At 39.6% G+C, this 21,694-nt stretch overlaps 1 long non-coding RNA gene across 3 annotated transcripts in view; it reads left to right on the top strand.

Moving 5' to 3' along the window:
- The window catches only part of LOC129630075 (uncharacterized), a 223,677-nt gene that overhangs the window by 18,130 nt on the left and 183,853 nt on the right, over positions 1 to 21,694 (top strand). The window lies entirely within an intron of this gene.

The following is a 21,694-nucleotide window of genomic DNA, read 5'->3' on the forward strand; positions in this document are numbered from 1 at the left end:
CCAAGACATAGAGGCAACCTAAGTGTCCATCAACAGAGGAATAGCTAAAGAAGATGTGGTATGTGTATACACACACATGTGGTATGGTATGTGCATACACACACATATGGACTATTACTCAGCCATGGAAAAGAATGAAATAATGACATTTGCAGCAAAATAGATGGACCTAGAGCTTATCATGGTAAGTGAAGTAAGAGAGAGAAACAATTATCATGTGATATAGCTTATATGTGGAATCTAAAAAATGATACAAATAAACTTATTTACAAAACAGAAATAAACTAACAGACGCAGAAAACAAACTTATATTTTCCAAAGTGGAAAGTGGAGAGTGATAAATTGGGAATCTGGGATTAATAGATACACACTGTTATATGTAAAACAGATAACCAACAAGGACCTACTCTATAGTACAGGGAACTATATTCAATATCCCATAGTAACCTATAATGGTAAATCATCTAAAAAAGAATATATATGTATAACCAAGTTACTTGGCTATATACCTGAAACATACTACATGTCAATAAAAAGTTTTAAAAATATATAATGACAAGTGGTAATGAGGAGGTAGAGAAATCAAAATCTTCATAAATTTCTGGTGAAAATGTAAAATGATGCAACTGCTTTAGCAAACAGTTTGTCAGGCCTTCAAATGGTTAAGCAGAGAGATTTTTAAAAATCAGTTGGAAATCTTGAAGGGCAAGAAATGCAATATTATATGTGAACCCTTCATACTCCTGATTTGACCAAGCACAGCTAAATCCAAAAATTGGGTGAGATGACACAGAAGAATTATCTTTCAATGCTTTATGCCTTTGTAACCAAGGGACACATTTTGTGGGAAATGAGATAGTTTCTAAGTAATTCCTGTAATGGCCAAAGCAGGTAGTGCAGAGACTTGGAACTAAAAAGGAAAAAAAAAAACAAAAACAAAACAACAAACAACAGAGGAAAAGACCCATTTCTAAAGTGCAAGAAACCTTTGAATCTGATGTTTTTGTTCCACCTGATTCGAGGGCTGGTAGTGACTTTCTGTGGGCCTGTTTGTCTGTTGTTGGGAGATAAAGAATCAAAGCTCTGCCCATGGCTACTTTCCTTAAAACTGCACCTTACTGAAGGTTTTTGTGTGTCAACTGTCTCTGGAGTGTGCATGGGATAGACATTGTCAGAAAGGAAGTATGACAGTCTACAGGCTGAGGCAGCATTGGAAACTATCCAGCCATCCTGCAGAGCATGCACAAAAGAGATGTATAAAGCAGGGCTTTATTTTGAAAGGAAATCCTTAAGGGAACACGTTTTAAAAATTCTTTAAAAAGTCTTTGTTTGGCACATGAAAGTGAAACTACCTGGGGGAAGACGAAGTAGTTAGACACAGCTGAAGTCCAAACTTCAGGGCAGTACCTGTTTTTCATTCTTCCTCATTGTCTTCCTCATTGGATCAGCTTTTCATTCACTACCTTAGTGATTGATGAAGGAGAAAAAGGAACCTCAGAAGAAAAAGATGTATAAAGTTTCTACCAATGAATTGGATTTAAATAGCATCCAGGTGTCTGATAAAACAAAAAACAAACCAAGACTCTAAAACAATAGCACCATTAATCGGAAATCTGCTCTCTATTTATGCTATGGCTTAATCAAAGGATTTAGGATTATAGGAAAATTTGCCCTACCACTCATCCTCTTTTTTTGGTTCAAGAGTGTGTTTGAAGAGCTTAATTAAAAAATATAAAGAACTAGGAGAGACTAAAACAGAAGTCCTTCAGAGCTAGAGCTCAGAGATTTTTGCCATGTGCTTTCCTAATATGGCTTATCTATGCTGTGTGCTTGTTGGCATATTGTTTTATTACTTGGTGCTGACTTTTCTGCATGCTATTCAGTGGATACATGCAGATATTGATGTTAATTATTGTCCTGTTTAAAAAAACAAACAAACAAACAAAAAAACCAAAACTCTTCTTGTGTGAGGCATTCTTTGGCACGTGTGTTTATAGGTAATTTGGCTGCCCACTTGGGTCGACTTCTTATGATATTAACAGACCATTTAGTGTAACACCTTATATGCTGTAGGTGTTTCCACAAAGGAATTAATACCAGGCCTGTAAAAAAGCCAAGTAGCCTATGAATATTTTCTACACATGTTGAAATAGGTTGTCTTTGGGAACAGACAGCAGGGATGGTTTCACTGTATCTCATTTCAGAGAGAACTCAAAGAACCAGGCAGATACCTGTACTCCAAGATCACATTGTCATATCCACCTTTGGCCTCTGGTGTACTTAGCACTTGGTGATGGCCAACTGTTTCCAGGATACTGTTAATATCTAGAGAACCTGGATTGCAGACAATGGCACTTTGAGCTTGGATGAGATCCTTAATCTCTTTTTAATTCTGTTTTCCCTTTTTCGAGTAAGAAATTGAACCAGATGAACTCTCACATTCTTTCTAGTTCTCAGATTCCATTATTCCATGATTTATATTCTGCTACCTCAGGACTTGCATTCTTAGAACAAGTCAAGTCTAAATTACATAAATTAAAATGTAGAACAGTAAAGCCTATAGGACAGAAAATTACACTTATCTTTGTTTTCCTTATTAAAAAAAGGAAAATATGTTTGCATATAAAGAGAAACATAAACACACATATATGCAATACATTAACATAATATTTTTATTAGTAATTGAATTGAACTTTGATAATGGAACTGGGTAATACCAGACCACCTGACCTGCCTCTTGAGAAACCTATATGCAGGTCAGGAAGCAACAGTTAGAACTGGATATGGAACAACAGACTGGTTCCAAATAGGAAAAGGAGTACGTCAAGGCTGTCACCCTGCTTATTTAACTTATATGCAGAGTACATCATGAGAAACGTTGGGTTAGAAGAAGCACAGGCTAGAATCAAGATTGCTGGGAGAAATATCAATAACCTCAGATATGCAGATGACACCACCCTCATGGCAGAAAGTGAAGAGGAACTAAAAAGCCTCTTGATGAAAGTGAAAGAGGAGAGTGAAAAAGTTGGCTTAAAGCTCAACATTCAGAAAACGAAGATCATGGCATCTGGTCCCATCACTTCAGGGGAACTAGAGGGAAACAGCGGAAACAGTGTCAGACTTTATTTTTTGGGGCTTCAAAATCACTGCAGATGGTGATTGCAGCCATGAAATTAAAAGACGCTTACTCCTTGGAGGGAAAGTTATGACCAACCTAGATAGCATATTGAAAAGCAGAGACGTTACTTTGCCAACAAAGGTCCGTCTAGTCAAGGCTATGGTTTTTCCAGTGGTCATGTATGGATGTGAGAGTTGGACTATGAAGAAAGCTGAGTGCCGAAGAATTGATGCTTTTGAACTGTGGTGTTGGAGAAGACTCGTGAGAGTCCCTTGGACTGCAAGGAGATCCAACCAGTCCATTCTAAAGGAGATCAGTCCTGGGTGTTCTTTGGAAAGAACGATGCTAAAGCTGAAACTCCAATACTTTCAACTCATGTGAAGAGTTGACTCATTGGAAAAGACTCTGATGCTGGGAGGTATTGGGGGCAGGAGGAGAAGGGGACGACAGAGGATGAGATGGCTGGATGGTATCACCGACTTGATGGACATGAGTTTGAGTGAACTCCAGGAGTTGGTGATGGACAGGGAGGCCTGGAGTGCTGCAATTCATGGGTTCGCAAAGAGTTGGACACAACTGAGTGACTGACATGAAAAAACAAATGGGTAATATAAACAGAGATGGAAACTCGAAGAAAGTATCAAAAGGAAATGCTAGACATCAAGATAGAAATGAAAAATACCTTTGATGGATCATCAGTGGACTCATGGAGAAGGCAAAGGCACCCCACTCCAGTACTCTTGCCTGGAGAATCCCATGGACGGAGGAGCCTAGTAGGTTGCAGTCCATGGGGTCACTGAGAGTCAGACACGACTGAGCGACTTCACTTTCACTTTTCACTTTCATGCATTGGAGAAGGAAATGGCAACCCACTGCAGTGTTCTTGCCTGGAGAATCCCAGGGACGGGGGAGCCTGGTGGGCTGCCGTCTATGAGGTCGCACAGAGTCGGACATGACTGAAGCGACTTAGCAGCAGCAGCAGCAGTGGACTCAACATGGCCAATGAAAAAAATCTGTGACCTTGAAGGTAGGACAATAGAGACTTCCCAAACTGGAATGTAAAGGGAAAAGTGAAAAAAAATCAGAACAGAACATCCAAGAATTGTGGAACAACTTCAGAAGTTGTAACATACCTAACTGGAGTAACAAAAGAAGAAAAAAGAGAGTAGCATAAGAAATAATTGAAGCAATGATGGTCGCAACCTTCTCAAATTAATAACATATCAAATCATAGATCCAAGAGCTGAGAGAACACTAAGCAGAATAAATATAAAAAACACAACAACAACAAAAAACCCAACAAAACCACGACCTTGGTATATTATAGTTGATTTACAGAAAACCCAAAACAAAGAGAAGATTTTTAACAAAAGTTAAAAAACAAAAAAAGCCAAAACATACCTTATCTATGGAAAAACAAGGATAAGAAACCATGAAAATTAGAGAACAAAGTGAAATATTTAAAGTTTTGAAAGGAAAAAACCCCCACCAACCTAGAATTCTATATCAAGCCAAAATACCCTTCAAAATTGAAAAGCGAATAGATTTCCTCAAAAACCAAGGGAATTCTTTGTCAGTAGATTGGCCTTACAAAAAATGATAAAAGATTGTTCTTCAGGGAAAAGAAAAATGATATAGGTAAAACATTTGTATCTACATAAAGAAAGGAAGTATTTTGGAAAAGGGATAAATGAAGGTAAAATAAAATATTTTATTTAAAAGATAACTTTTAAAATTGGCTGAACATTAGAATCATATGCTACTGCTGCTAAGTCACTTCAGTCATGTCTGACTCTGTGCGATCCCATAGACGGCAGCCCACCGGGCTCCCCCGTCCCTGGGATTCTCCAGGCAAGAACACTGCAGTGGGTTTCCATTTCCTTCTCCAATGCATGAAAGTGAAAAGTGAAAGTGAAGTCGCTCAGTCATGTCCAACCCTCAGCGACCCAGCTTGGGTTGCAGCTGGGTCTGCAGCTTTCCAGGCTCCTCCATCCATGGGATTTTCCAGGCAAGAGTACTAGAGTAGGTTGCCATTGCCTTCTCCATTAGAATCATACAGAGAGCTTAAAAATTCTTATGCCCAGGCTACATCCCAAAACAATTAAATCAGAATTTTTGGGCTTGGACCCAGACAATCTTCTCAGTCTTCTGTTAAAAACTCTTCAGGTGATTCCAATATGCATGCAGTGAAGGTTAAAAAAAATGGGTTGGTGGTTCCATGATGAAATCCACTGTGTATAATATCTCCAGAGGGGATGTCTAAAAAGCACTCTGATTTAGAACTCCTGCACATAAAAGTAAGAGGATTTATAAAGTTATTTGCTGTTTTTTTTTGTTGTTGAGTTTTCACCCTAGAGAGGCTGTGAGTTTGTCAGAATCAGATAAGCCACGTTGTGCTTATCTTTGTCAGCACAGACTAATGTGTGATAAATATGTGTTTAGTGCATGAATACATACTTAAAAAAAAACACTCTTATGCAACTTTTTGCCTCAACACTGTCTACTACAAGATGCTTGGAATCTTTCTAGTATTTGTGAACTGTTTAGGGGTTTCTGGAAGGGGCAGAGAAGGGCTGTCTCATTGCAGTGGCAGAGGAAAGTCACTTTACGCTCCATCTCTCTTGCCTGCTGGCTCACCCATTTTCTTTTTCCATTGCCCTTAGTCTTTTCCTCCACTCAGGCTCTGCCTTCTCCTACTGCATCCTATGGGACAAATACTCTGCTGATTGAGAGGAAGTGTATTTCATACTCCCCAGAAATGTGAGTACTGTAAGTAAGAAAACAGCCCACATCTAGAGGAGGTGATGCAAAGTAGTCTTTGTCAAGATTTTTTTTTTTTTTATTAACTTGGAACAACTACTTTTTAAACATATGGGAACTACCTATGCTGTTGGTAGTTCACTCAGTCACTCAGTCATGTCCAGCTCTTTGCAACCCTATAGACTGTGGCCCACAGGCACCTGTTTTCAGGGGATCTTCTAGGCAAGAAAACTGGAGTGGGTTGCCATTTCCTTCTGCAGGGGATCTTTCCAACCCGGGGATCAATCTGTGTCTTCTGCATTGGCAGATGGATTTTTATAGCTGAGCCACCAGGGAAGCCTGAGGAATTACTTATAGCAGATGCATATTGTGAGGTTTTAAAGGGATATGATTCTTCTTTGAGTGGGAGACACTGTTCATCAGCAAGTAGAGAATGACAGGTGATATTCAAAAGGGGGAGATCATTGTCATTGAATCCCTCTTCTCCCCCTCACCTATACTGCTCTGGCCACACTGGCTACCATCTTGTTTGCTGAATGTTCCAGGCCTACCCTTCTGCCTGAGAGCCTTTGGTTGAACTGAGCTGTTTTTCCCGCTTGGATGCTCTTCTGCAAGAAATCTGCTTAGCTAATTCCTTGTCAAGTTCAAGTCTTCCTCCTAGAAGTTACACTCATCATACTCCTGTTCTCCTTGCCGTAATCTACTTTTTCTTTTTCTAAGGTATTAACCACAACCTACTGACATTTAAGTTGGATGCTCATTTTTTAAATTTTTCTTTGTTTCTACTGTCTGGAATGTAAGCCCTGCAAAGTCAGGCATCTTAATGTGCTTTGTTCACTGATGTACCTAAGGCCCCAAAACAGGTCCTGGCACATAGTTGGTGCTCAATAAATAGTTGAATGAATGAATGGGAGAAAAGGATTCCAAGAGCAAATGGAAAAGCTAAAGAAACACAGAGTTTGGAGGAAGAAGCTAGGGAACTGTGCAGTAAAAGCCTGGGGTGGAGAAAATAGGATGCAGCATCCAGCATCTATGGAGAGAGAGAAAACTTATGTCCAGGCCAGTGAAAGAGGAGATATAGAGAAGTCAGCTGTGAGGAATGAGGTTGGGATGTCAATGCAGTTTTGATTAAAGTTAAAAGGGAGGAATTATGGGCCAATGGAAGAGACTTATTACTCTTGAGGAATCCAGAAAAAGGCTAAAGTTGGTAATTTAACTTGGGAATTGGAGATGGAAGTGTGTAGATACTAATCATTTATAAGCTAAAAGTTCAGGCTTTTAGAATTAGGCTAGAGAAGACAAAAGGGCATTTAAGGAGAGTGCTGACAAGCAGTGCCTGGAAAGAATTGTGCTTAATATATTTATACCTGGGCTGTCACTAAAAATGGTAATGGTGCGATTGAGTGCTTTAATTAAATCTGAGCTGTGCTGACCATACAATGTGAAAGTGTAAGCACTGTGGTACTTCAGTGGAATATGATTTGTGTGAAATTCCTTCACTCTCTGGCTGCCCCTCTGACTTGTATGTGCTGAACTACTCTGAATAACCAATGGTTGTGGCTGGGTGATGTTAGAGGAGGCAATCTAGAAGGAATGCCCTAGGGATATCAGAAACTGGGGAGCAGACCCAAACCAAGAGTGTGGGGTTGTACAGCCATGTGTGAGGGCGTGCACACATGCAAACACACACACACACACTTACATACACACATACACATACACTCCTATAATGCCATTTTATACTATTCAGTTCAGTTCAGTTCAGTCGCTCAGTCACGTGAGGTTTCAAAGGGATGTGATTCTGCTCTGAGTGGGAGTCACTGTTTATCAGCAAGTAGAGAATGGCAGGTGATATTCAAGAGGGGGAGATAATTATAATTGAATCCCTCCTCTCTTTGTGGCCCCATGGACTGCAGCACATCAAGCTTCCCTGTCCATCACCAACTCCCAGAACTTGCTCAAACTCACGTCCATCGAGTTGGTGATGCCATCCAATCATCTCATTCTCTGCCGTCACCTTCTCCACCTGCCTTCAACACTGTTGGGTAGAAAACCCAAGTTCACTTGGGTTTTTATGTAACATCTTATGGAAAAACTTAATGAACTTTTTGGCCAACCCAATATTCCTGTTTGCCTCATGGATCTTAGTAGAGTGATAAGTAAGCACTTGGAATAGATAGCATTGGTGTTTGGGAGTGGCTTAGTGGCTCAGGGAACATTTTTTTGGCAAAGAGTTCAAAGAGGATGGTATTTAAAAGGTAGTTTCTATAGTTCCCTACATTATCCCACCCTGTACTGGAAATGAGAAGGTAAGCTGACCCCAGAACTATTAGGTAATACCACTTTATTGATCATGTGAAACTGCTTGGACATCATGGTTTATGTCTTACCAAGGGAAGGAATTTCTTTAAAACCTTTTCTTTAAAACTGTGCACCATGATCTATTGGATCTTCAGTAAACATGAGCTGTGTTGTTGTTGTTGTTGTTTTTTGGCACCTGCTGCCGCCGCCGCCAAGTCGCTTCAGTTGTGTCCTACTCTATGTGACCCCATAGATGGCAGCCCACCAGGCTCCCCTGTCCCTGGGATTCTCCAGGCAAGAACACTGGAGTGGGTTGCCATTTCCTTCTCCAATGCATGAAAGTGAAAAGTGAAAGTGAAGTTGCTCAGTCGTGTCTGACTCCTAGTGACCCCATGGACTGCAGCCTACCAAGCTCCTCCATCCATGGGATTTTCCAGGCAAGAGTGCTGGAGTAGGTTGCCATTGCCTTCTCTGTTGTCTCTCCTAGTCTTGGCAAATGAGGTATTTCTGGTAAGTCAGACAGTTCCACCTGCCATGGGGATTGGATGATTTGGGAAGGGTAGAGGCTGAATGGATTGAAGGATCAGGGTGGAGTGGCACTGACTTATAGCCAGAACATCCTCCTTCAGCTTATTCTTCCTATTATCCTTCTGAAATGGCTCTTAAAAGTAAGTGAGTGACCACTAATACTATCATGCAAAGTTTTTGAAGTTAGAGTACAATTTCTTCCTTGTCTTTGAATCTACTGATGAGCTTTGATCCTTGGCATCTTCCCAATATTGTTTGCCTTTGATTGCTGACATAATGGATATGTTGTTATTTTCTGTAAACTCTACAAACAGATCTTACATAACCTAATTAGCATTGAGGTTAATTAATAGGGAGGAAATTGGCCTCTTGAAAAAAGTGCAGGTTTGTATATAATGTCATTACACACTGAAGGCTGGAAGCAGAAAGAAGGAAATATAGAATGCTGTTTTTTAGGATTAATAAGACTAAGCTCCTTTTATGTACTTATTGAAAAGTAGAATATGAACCCTGATGTATTGAATTGTAAAGAACATTCTGGAAACAGCTGAGATACTCTTCATCAATAAGATGCTATGGCAAGCTTTTCCCTTCTAAATTATTGACTCTTTAGTGCTTTGGGGAAACAACTTTAAAACCTGGAAGATAGAAAATCATGCTCTTCCTGGCCCAAGGATGTATACAAAGTGATTTAAAAAAAAGCCAGTATAGATGATATCAGTGGTTTAAACATTAAGCTCATTAGTCCTTATGTACTATATTAAAAAAAAAAAACTAGCAAGAGAATGTCTTCTCTATGGAAACAAAAATACACAGAATTTATAATGTTAGTCATTTCTATCCATTGCCAAATGAAAAGGACTATTTTTTAGCTTTTTAAATAAAAATTATGAAAGAAATATGACAGTGTTCTGGGTGTCATTATGATGATTCGAAACAAAGGACACAGATCAGCACACAAAGGGAATGTTCAGTAAGACTGTGATTTCACTCTTGACCAGATAGGGGACTAAAAGGATGAATATTTTCCCATCTATATCCCACCAGTCTTTGGGTGTGAACACTTACTGTAAACAGTAGATAATTTTACTAGTTTTATGGAATTCTTTAACAGCTTCCCATTAGTGAGTATTTTAAGTAGTCAGTGTATAAAAAACATGATGATGGAGGAAGTTGAAGGGCAAAGATTAAACTATTTCCCTGTATCTGAGGTGTTAGGTACAGATTTTGAGTGTGAGAGGTTCAGGAAAATGGAAGCAGGCAGAGCAGCAAAGAAAGATGCTGTGGGAATTTCAGAGAAATTGTTCCACATCTTGGGCAATTTTATTTTCAGCAGATGCAAAAAGGTAGAATGAAAATGGTAGCTATGGAACTGGTCCCAGAATATCCATCCCAGAATATCTAAGGAGAAGGCTGGCCAGGAAGACAGCTGGGGGAAAGAGACGGAAACTGTGGGAAGAACATCCAGGAGCCAAAAATAGATTTGATTTTTCTGTTTTGTACAATTTCTAGGTAAAAGTTCCCCTTGTGCTGGGGAGAGATGAAAATACATTTCTTATGCCAGACTGAATGTTTGGCCGGAATACAATCACCCTTTGGCTTCTAACAATCTGTACACCTTTAGCAACCCAAGTCTTGATATTATAGTGCACTGGAAGCAGCTGGCTTCCTAGTGCTTCATTTTGACACTTGGAATAGTGATGTTAAAACCACTGACTTTCTGAAAGAACAGTTTAGGGAAGGCAAGAAATGGTATCTGCTTGTGTTAACAGACTGCTTAGTTGTAAGTTGCTCTCAAAGGTCAGTTTTTGAGGCTTCCTACCATCTCTGATGACAACTATAAATATATTTGCAACGTTATTATATTTTTCTACTTTTTTCTTCATTTGGCTATTCTTTCACTTCAGAACATATATCAGGGCCCATTATCTACTATTTACATTGGTTTGTTACTTAAACCACTTTAGACCTTGAAAATGTGAAGTCTTGAGAGGAAATTAATCTTATATTTGTTAGGATTGGAAAGATACCACGAAGGTCAAGATTTATCATTTTTATTTACTGAAAGGTTCTTAAGACATTTTACAAAGATCATTGTGCCTGAGCTGGAGAATGAAGGAGGACTAAGTGTAAATAATTAGCAACTGTGAATACTGAATTATCTCTAAGGACAGCATTCCCTATTTTGGGTTTCCATTGCAATGGCACCCCACTCCAGTACTTTTGCCTGGAAAATCCCATGGACGGAGGAGCCTGGTAGGCTGCAGTCCATGGGGTTGCTGAGGGTCAGACACAACTGAGCAACTTCACTTTCACTTTTCACTTTCCTGCATTGGAGAAGGAAATGGCAACCCACTCCAGTGTTCTTGCCTGGAGAATCCCAGGGACGGGGGAGCCTGGCGGGCTGCCATCTATGGGGTTGTACAGAGTCGGACACGACTGAAGTGACTTAGTGATTGTTTAGAATTATTAACAGAGTCTGAAACCTGGGCTAACAGCGAGTAACAGCTTTCATGAAGACATTGAGCCTTTTAGGGACAAGCATGATGACATTCCAAGCTGTCATTGGAGGGCTTGCTCTCCTTCAGGCAGTAACTAGCCTGTGCAATGTGATAGCAGAGCAACTGGTACTGAAACAGGGAAGACCACATAGCTGTGGCTGGTCCCATAAAGGGTGGCTGAACTTTCCTACACACTTGAAATAGACATGTATAATTTTCTAGAGACATTGTGGGGGGCAGTTTATTACCACTGAAAAAAGAGGACATTTCTTTGCCTTTTAGCAGCACAAAAAAAGCTAAAATGTACTCGGACAATGCCAAGATCTAATACTGAAATTTAGAATGTGATAGCTTTAGAAGGCTGAGCAGAAAGGCTAGATTTTAATAAGTCCTTTAAATGTCGTGCTCAGAAATTGCATTATATTGTAGACCATCCCAATAAACAACTCTAGAATCTTTCTAACAAAAGGATCCCCTATAGTTGGGAAGCAGGATAGTTCTTGAATATGGACTTGTATGCCTGTCCATGCCCTATCAATTGAATGGAACAAGAGTTTATTTGGACCTGTTATGTGGTAGACATTGTGATAGACTCTGGAGATGGGAAGACCAGAAGACTTAGTTCCTTCCTGACAAAGGAAAACAAAAGACAAGTGTAAATGGATATTCTGCTGACAGTGTAACTTGTGATCTTCTTTCTCTGTTCCAGTTGGTAAAGGGCTGGAATATGACTTTTTCATCCTTAGGAGAGTATATTATTTTTCAGGCAGCGAAGATAGCTCCCTTTTCCCAAAGGTGGCCATGATCCCATTCTCCTGGCCCCAATTTGACTTCCCCTACTAAGCTGGCAAGTAGGGTTGATATACTTTGGTAGTAGGGCAGAAAGCCCTGTTTTTCAGGGTAAAGAGTGATCAGAAGTCTATGGCGATGCCTCTCCTGTACAACCATTGGGAGGATGATGTGTAACTTGATTATCTGTGAGAGGAGATGTACTGAGACACTTTGCCTCTCAGAGGGTGAAAAGGAAAATTGTTTTTAATCTAGTGGATGAGAGTGAGCTAAGATTAAAAGAGATTAGAGACCGGGCCTGTAAGGACAGATGCTGAGTCATCTCTGACACAGCAGTCCTAACTTGGCTGATGCCCAGGATGTGGTGAATATGAAGCTCTCAAAGCCTTGGAAATCCAAGCCTGGGACAATCTCAGCTGAGATGAATTTCCAGGAGTGGTCTCATTCTCTTTTGAAATTCCATGGTTGGCCTATGAAAAGACTTGGCTTTCTGCCCTTACTCTCTGCATAGAACATCCCAGATCAATTAGAAGCTTTAGGTAAGTACCTCCCAGCTCCTCCCTGTGGTACTTCCAAATCCCACCTCCTCAGCTCCTCCCCTCCTCTTCCCCTTTTATATTAGGGAGGTGTTCTTTCTCCAGGTACAGGCCAAGGCTTCCTGTCCTCAGAACATTCCATACTTAACCCATCTCTAGCTTGTATGTTTAGTTCTGATTCCTCAACTCGAGCCTCATCCAGATTTAAACCTTAACAAATTTTTTGAAAATAAAACCTCCTTCAGCTCAAATCTTTTGCAATTAGTTTCTCATTCTCTTCAAGACCTCAGTTCATTTCACTCTCTCAGTTGTGTCCGACTCTTTGTGACCCATGGACCACAGCATATCAGGCTTCCCTGTCCATCACCAACTCCTAGAGCTTGCTCAAACTCATGTCCATCGAGTCGGTGATGCCATCCAACCATCTTATCCTCTGTTGTCCCCTTCTCCTCCTGCCTTCAATCTTTCCCAACATCAGGGTCTTTCCAATGAGTCAGTTCTTTGCATAGGGCGGCCAAAGTATTGGAGCTTCAGCTTCAGCATCATTCCTTCCAATGAATATTCAGGACCGATTTCCTTTAGGATGAACTGGTTTGATCTCTTTGCAGTCCAAGGGATTCTCAAGAGTGTCCTCCAGGACCACAGTTCAAAAGCATCAGTTCTGTGGTGCTTAGCTTTCTTTATCGTCCAACTCTCACATCCATACATGACTACTGGAAAAACCATAGCTTTGACTAGATGGACCTTTGTCAGCAAAGTAATGTCTCTGCTTTTTAATATGCTGTCTAGATTGGTCATAGCTTTTCTTCCAAGAAGTAAGCGTCTTTTAATTTCATGGCTGCAGTCACCATCTGCAGTGATTTTAGAGCCCATGAAAATAAAGTCTCTCATTGTTTCCCCATCTATTTGCCATGAAGTTATGGAAATGGATGCCATGATTTTAGTTTTTTGAATGTTGAGTTTTAATACAGCTTTTTCACTTCAAGACCTAACTTGTTTTATTTATTTATTAATTTTTATTGGTGTATAGTTGCTTTTCTATGTTGTGTTAGACTGTACAGCGAAGTGAATTAGCTATACATATATCCCTTCTCTTTTGGATTTTCTTCCCATTTAGGTCAGCACAGAATACTGAGTAGAGTTTCTTTTTCTGTACAGTAGGCTCTCATTAGTTATCTATTTTATATGTTTATATGTGTGTGTGCGTGTGTATGTATGTATGCTAAGTCACTTCAGTAATGTCCAACTCTTTGAGATCCTATGGACTGTAGACTGCCAGCCTTCTCCCTCCATGGGATTGTTCAGAAGAGAATACTGGAGTGCATTGTCATGTTGTCCTCCAGGGGATCTTCCTGATCCAGGGATTGAATAGAACCTGCATCTCCTGTGGTTCCTGTATTACAGTTAGATTCTTTACTGCTGAGCCACCAGGAAAGTCCATCTATTTTATACATAGTATCAATAGTGTATGGGCTTCCCTGGTGGTTCAAATGGTAAAGAATCTTCCTGCACATGTGGGAGACCTGGATTTGATCTCTCCTTTGGGAAGATCCCCTGGGGAAGGGAATGGCAACCCACTCCAGTGTTCTTGCCTGGAGAATTCCATGGACAGAGGACCCTGGTAGGTTCCAGTCCGTGGGGTTGCAGAGAGTTAGTCACGACTGAGTGACTAACTCTTTCACACTTCACTTTCATCAGTAGTGTATATATGTCAATCCAAATTCCCCAATTCATTCCACCCCCTCTTCCCCTCCCCTCTATAGTATCCATATGTTTGTTTTCTATGATCTGTGTCTCTATTTCTGCTTTGCAAATAAGTTCATCCATATCTTTTTTCTAGATTCCACATATAAGTGATATTATACTGTATTTGTTTTTATCTTTTTTACTTATTTCACTCTGTATGACAATCTCTAGGTCCATCCACATCTCTGCAAATGGCACAGTTTTGTTCCTTTTTATGGCTGAGTAATATTCCATGTATATGTGTACCACATCTTTTTTATCCATTCCTCTTGTTGATGGGACCTAGCTTTTCAAAGTTGTTTTATGTACAATTGTCCTCATTTCCTTACCTTCCACTCATTTTGGCTTCCACCCATCAAGCCACATAAGCAGCTGTCATTAAAGTCACCTGTGACTTCTCTGTCACTAAAGCCAGTGATAGTTTTCAGTCCTCATTTTATCCAACTTATTCATAGCATACCCTCCTCTTTAAACATTCTCTCTCTTGGCTCTGATAAAGCAACACCCTCCTAGTTTGCCTCCACTTTGCTGACCACGGTCTTTTGTATCTTCCTTTCTCTGGCCATTGAATGTTGGCCAAGCTTTGGACCTAATTCCTCAAGCTTTGGATTTAATCTCTTCTCTCTTTTCCCTGACCATTCTGATCCCCATCTTTAGTAACTTTGTTGAAAGTTTTACTGATCCAGTTTCTCTTCTTCTTTTAATGCCATCTCACCCATTGTTTTTCTTTTTTTTTTTTCTGATGGAGAGGAACCACCTCCCTTATAGTCATTGTGCATAGTCTTAATGGGACCACCAGTCAAAGATCTCTGCTCTTACCTGAACAGCAAAATTAGGAATTCATTTCTGGGAATATTTGCCTCAAATGCCAGAGGATGGAAAAAATTGGGGTTGAATTATTCCTGTGGTGTAATGCTTTGAAGTTACCATTCATTGATTTCTATTGCCTCAGTCCCCAGAGCCAGTCTGGTACTTTCCTTCTTAGGCTTAAATCTTTTTTTGAGACCTATACCATATTTCCTTGTACTAAGTTCTTTTATCATCACTTTTTATTTAATATAGCCCAGGAGGATTTCTAATTCTTGCAACCAAAAAATTGTGACTGATACATATCCATTGCCTCAAGTGTCGTCCCCATATAGATGATTTTCCAACTTTTATCTCCAGCCCAGAACTCTCCTCTGAGCTCTACTATTATTTCCATTTACCTACTTGACATTTCCAAAGCATCTTAATCAACATGTTCAAGGCTGAACTCATGGTCTGTATTTCAAGCTTTTCTCTTTTCTCTTCATGGCACCATCATCCATCAGTTAAGTGAGTCAGAAGCCAAGGAGTTGATACTTTTCACACCTTCCCTGTTGCATATCCAGTTTATCAAGAAGTCTTTTTAAATTTTACTATGTAAACTTCTTTTTCTCCTATTATTCCTTAGTCCAAATTACCAACATCCTTCTGGATGAATGTAAAAGCTTCCTAACTTGGTGACCAATATCTACTATTCCCTTCTTCCATTCTTTTCTCAAAACTGTGGCCAGAATATTAAAAAAAATGCAAACCTGATGATATTGCCCCTGTTTAAAACCTTTTGATGGCTTTCCATTGGTTTAGAATAATGACTCAAAAACTTAACTTGGCTTACAGGACCCTGAATTGTTTAGACTGTTCCTTCAAGCTGCATGTCACTCCACATCTCAACCCTCTCCCTATTTCAGATTCTTAAATCCACTAGGTTTCCTTCTGCCACAAATTCTTTGTTTGTATATTACTCTCTGCATAGAAGGCTCTTCCCTACTGGAGTCTAGAGCACAGATTTGGGAGTGGGCAAAATGTGGGTGTGAACTCAGCTTTGGTTATTTTCACTTTATTATATGGATCTTTTTTTTTTTATTTGATGATCTGGCAAATTTAGATCAACATTACATGACAGTATGAATGATCTAGTCGTTCTCTTGTGCAGGAGAGAAACTCAGAGTCGGATGACTGAATAGGGCTTAATGCTTCTTTTAGGTTAGATGCAAGGGAGGGAAGGAAACATCACAATTCAGGGGCCTACAGTGTAATCATGAAAGGAATGCTGATTGTACCAGTTATGTTTCTGAGCTCATTTGAGTTTCAGTAAGACTGGATATGGCCTACCACATCTTGATATTTTATCACCCCTGGATGTTAATTTAGCCATCACTTCCTCAGAGAAGTCTTCTCTGAATCCCACTCTGGCCTGTTTATTGTGCAGTTTAAATAGGGGATTAAGCTGTACATCTCTAGGACCGTAAATTCTCGTAGTAGACTCAGATGTGAATGGGGTCATTTGGGATTAGGTGGGACAGCCATCTTTGGCTTAAATAATGAGATCAAATTATTATTAATATCTTACATAGGGGATGTATCAGGGTATCCTGGTAGTAGGAGGGGAGACTTGAAGATTGCTTAATTCTCCTCAGTGATGGTATTGTCTATCTTTTATGATCTTCATTGTGTAATTTTAGCTTTATTCATGGTTCCAAGTTGTCTGCCACAGGATGCATACACTGAAAGAAGAGGGTCTGGTTCTTGCTACATGTCTCCATATAGAAGCAAGCACCTATTTCACAGATGTAACCCCAGTAGTCTTATCTTCGTGTATTATGCCCTACATGCATATTTGTGTATTATGTATGCATATACATATATATACATATCCTCATACCACTAAGGACTTACACTTGGGCTCATTCTAGGATCCTTCTCCTGATCCATGTGGAAGGGTACACACAGAATGACAACTCTGCCAGCCAGGAAGAGAGAGAAGAGGCTGTTGTGTGGGTCACCCACTCTGATGGTGACATCCCCAGTCTGGGAGGGTACTTTGTAAAAGCTCCTCTAAACCGTGTTTCTTTTCTCCAGAGCATTTCTTTCAGTTTGTTATTACATATTTATTAATGTTACTGCTAAAGTCTGTCTCCTCCATTCATCTAAGCTTTCATCAGAACAAACTTGTGACTCTCAGTCCCTGGCACTTAGCACAGTCTGGCTCCTAACAGGCACTCAGTAAATACATGTAGACTGTATATGCCAATGAGCCCAGGCTGTGTTCCTTTTGGGTGTGGAAGCAGGATTGGCTTCCCTTTCTGGACTCTCTCTATCCTTAGGCTCTTGGACATGGCAGGATGAATCCCAGGAAGGAGATCCAGGGCTCCCAATTGCATTCAGTCTTCTTTATTTGCAGATTCTGTACTTGTGAATTTGCCTACTTGCTAACATTTATTTATATCTTGCAAATTAATGCTCTCAGCACTTTTGTAAGTCATTTGCAAAAATCCACAGTGTGACAAAAATGTGAATTGCCCAATCTACATGTTCCCTGCTGGACAGACCAAGATGTCACCCTGCCTCATTGTTTCTGCTCTCATACTGTAAATGTGTCTTTTTTGTGGTCTATTTGGTGCTGCTGCTGCTAAGTCGCTTCAGTTGTGTCCAACTCTGTGTGACCCTGTGGGCAGTAGCCCACCAGGCTCCTCCATCCACAGGATTCTCCAGGCAAGAATACTGGAGTGGGTTGCCATTTCCTTCTCCAATGGTCTATTTAGTGCCATATTTTTTATATATGGGCTTCCCTTATAGCTCAGTCGGTTAAGAATCTGCCTGCAATGCAGGAGACCCTGGGTTGATTCTTGGATCAGGAAGATCTGCTGGAGAAGGGATAGGCTACCCACTCCAGTATTCTTGGGCTTCCTTTGTGGCTCAGCTGATAAAGAATCCGCTTGCAATGTGGGAGACCTAGGTTCAATTCCTGGGTTGGGAAGATCCCCTGGAGAAGGGAAAGGCCACCCACTCAAGTATTCTGGCCTGGAGAATTCCATGGACTGTATAGTCCATGTGGTCGCAAAGAGTCAGACACAACAGTGACTTTCACTTTATATATATATATATATATATAGTGTGTGTGTGTGCTTTTTGTTGGTGACTTCACTGTTTAAATGGCTCCCAAGTATAATGCTGAAGTGCTGTCTATTGGTCCTAAGTACAAGAAGGCTGTAATGTGCTTACAGAAAAAAATGTTAGATAAGCTTCATTCAGGCATGAATTATAGTGCTGTCAACTGTGAGTTCAATGCCACTGAACCACCAATATATATTTAAAAGGGATTGTTTAAATAGAAACAGACATAAAACAAGGTTTTGTACTGATTCATTTGTGAAAGTGTTGTGACTAGAGGCTTACAGGAACCTAACCCTGTGTTTCCCCTAGGAGCAATGGTTTAGTATTCACTAACTCAGAGTTCCAGGCAACATTATGGAACATAACTACTGTGAATAACGAGAGTTCAGTGTACTTTGGGTTTTTTAAAAAATTTCCATGAAGAGTAAATGAGAGGACTATATTAGCTCTCGCAGATTGTAGAAATATTCATAAGATTACATGCTTAACACTAAAGCTTTGTAGATTCTCTGACAGAAATTATACAAACCAGCTCTTAGCATTTGCAGATGAGTACTGGTGGTTCCCCCAATTCCATCCTCTTCCCATCTCTGTCTTTTTATTCTGCACCAGGAAGAACCTTGCATGCATGTGTGAATACTTCAAACTCCATGTTCAAGCCCTCTTCATACCTGCCTCCAGATACTTGGAGCCCTTACTCCAAATATTTGCCCCTTGGTGATACCTGTAGCCAAGGGGTGAGTATACTGGTGTCATGGTCTACACTTGGGAGGTAGGCCAGGGAAAAGGCCTTTGTTAACACTGGAAGAGGGCTCAGAGACATTAGGCAGGAAATAGTAGGATCCTAGCTACTGGGTTTAGAGGGTAGACATACTCAGACTTCGGGTGTTCAAGTCCCTGTACTTCTCCCTTGGCTTCTTTGCCCCATGGTAGGTAAAGACAGAGTAGGACTTTATAGAGAACTGGGCCTAGTTTATAGTTATAGAGAACAGGAGCGCTAGTTTACAAAGTCTAAAGGAAGCACTGTGAGTGCGGTATGGTGTGGGACAAAAGTGGTTAGTGGGACAAAGTGACTATTTCTATTTCCAAATTAGGTAGAAGAAGTGGGAGAGGGAAGAAATAGGACATTCTCTATAGAAAAGTGACATATGAACTCAGTTTTTAGAGAAGATTAGGAACTTTCCAAGTGTGCTGAGATAAGGATGGAGTTAGGAGGAGAAAATATGTCAAGCAGGGGCTGGAGTGTGGGAAAAAAAAATTAGAGACTCAATATGACAGCATTTTCTGTGAACTGTGAGTAATTTAGTAGGGCTATAGCACAGCACGAGAGGCGTGGAGGCTCCTAGGGTAGCTGAACCTGTGTCGCTGAGGGCCTTGCTTGTTTTATATTAGAGGCTTTCTCTACTCCTTTCTTTTGCTGGTGTTGGGGAATTATCTACCAATACCATCCAACCTCTGTTTTAGTTATAGCAACATGCATGTTGGATTGGAGAAGTGTAGGGTTGGCAAGAGGACTTTGGAAGTTGCTGTAAGTTTATTGTAATGTTTTCAGGTAAAAGGTGAGGAGGAGGTGAACCTTAGTCATAGCACTATGGAAACATGTTTATTATGTAAGAGACACTTTCCCAAGGGTTTTACAGATATGATTTAATCTTTATATGAATCCTGAGCAATAGGTACTATTATTTATCCCAGTTTTATAGATGGAGAAACTCAGGCCAAAAAAAAAAAAGGTTAAATAAGGCACTTACTATTAACTGAATGTCTATGTCCACTCAAAGTTCGCATGTTGAAGCCCTAATCATTAATATGACGGTATTTGTGGTGAGGTCTTTGGGAGGTAATTAGGTGTAGAAAGATTACAGGGAGGATCCCCCATGATCATATTATTTTCCCTATAAGAGAAGAGGAGACCAGAGCAATCCCTTTTCACCATGTGTGGAATCATCAAGAATAAAACCATATGTAAAGCAGGATATGGGTTCCCACCAAAATTCTAACTATGCTAGCCCCCTGATCTCAGACTTCCAGACTCCAAAACTGTCAGAAATAAATGTTTGTGTTTAAATGTGGCTGCTTATTGGAATCGTATCTGGAGCTTTGGAGAAAAGAAACAACAATACCTGGGCATTTATGTTTTTCAAAAAACTCCAAGATAATTTTAACGTGCATCTGAATTTTAAAAGGCGATTACAGGTTTAAAAACAACTGGACTATATGATGATCTTTTATCTGGTTTGTTTCACTTTTTCTAGTTCATATTTAGTGCTCCCATTTCATTTAGTTTATGTTCTCTAATTTCTTCATTGCTTTTTTTGTTGTTCTTTCTCAAGCCTTTATCAAGTATAGAAGAAAAGTTCAGATATATATAAGCTTCTCAGGCGGTGCTAGTGGTAAAGAACCTGCCTGCCAATGCAGGTAGATGGGAGAGATATGGATTTGATCTCTGGGTTAGAGGAGGGCAGAGCAACACACTCAGTATTCTTGTCTGGAGAATCCCATGGACAGAGGAACCTGGTGGGCTATGATCCATAGGATCTCAAAGAGTCAGACAGGACTGAAGAGATTTAGCATGCACATGCTTATGTGTATTATAATATTTAATTTTAGAAAACATAAATTTTTGCTTAGTTAAAAATTTTAAGGACATTTTGGTTCCACTTGTTTGACTAACTATAAATAGAATGCTATATTTCTAATTCACTCAAAACTTTGATGTATTTCCATTTATTTTGGCATTTAATATTACTGCTAAAAGTCTAGAAAGTTTATTATTTTAGTGATTTTTTTAAAAAAGTTTGAATGAGGCTTGAGACTTCTAATCCAATTCTAAGAATATAAAAAAATACTATGTTGTAAAAAAAAAAGGAAATTAATATGTGACACAGTATTATTAACTAAAATACAGATTTCATTCGAATTTCTCAAAATTTTATACTAGTGTCCACTATGTGTTTTCATACCTTATTCAACATTTCACATTGTATTTAGTTGCATTGAGCAGCTTCAGCAGCATATAACAAATTCTGATAAATTCTCTTTTCATTTTTATTCTATTACAAATATTTTCTGATTTTCCTTGTCAGTGGCTTCTTAGAACACCACCCATCTTTTAAAAGTGGACATTTAATTTCCAAATACATGATGTTTTAAATGTAGCTTTGATATTAATTTCTCATTTTGATATTAATTTCTTATTTAAATGCTTTATTTTCTGTAATCACCCTCTGTGTTTTTTTCAGTTTTTTAAGACTTTTTTTCAGTTTTTTTTATTGAAACTTTCAATGGCTAAGTCAGAGTTCTCTCTTGGTAAATGTCACACTGCTCTTGAAAATATGTGGGTTATTTTCAAATATCTTTTGACATTGATTTCTAACACAATTCCACAGTGATAAGACAACAGTTTCTATATGATTTCAATATCTTTAGACCATGAAACTTTGCACCTTGTTTTATGTCCCTGGGTATGTTCCAGTGTCTCCCGTTTTGTGAGA

The sequence above is a fragment of the Bubalus kerabau genome, chromosome 1, assembly GCF_029407905.1.
Source record: "Bubalus kerabau isolate K-KA32 ecotype Philippines breed swamp buffalo chromosome 1, PCC_UOA_SB_1v2, whole genome shotgun sequence".
Classification (NCBI taxonomy): Eukaryota; Metazoa; Chordata; class Mammalia; order Artiodactyla; family Bovidae; genus Bubalus; species Bubalus kerabau.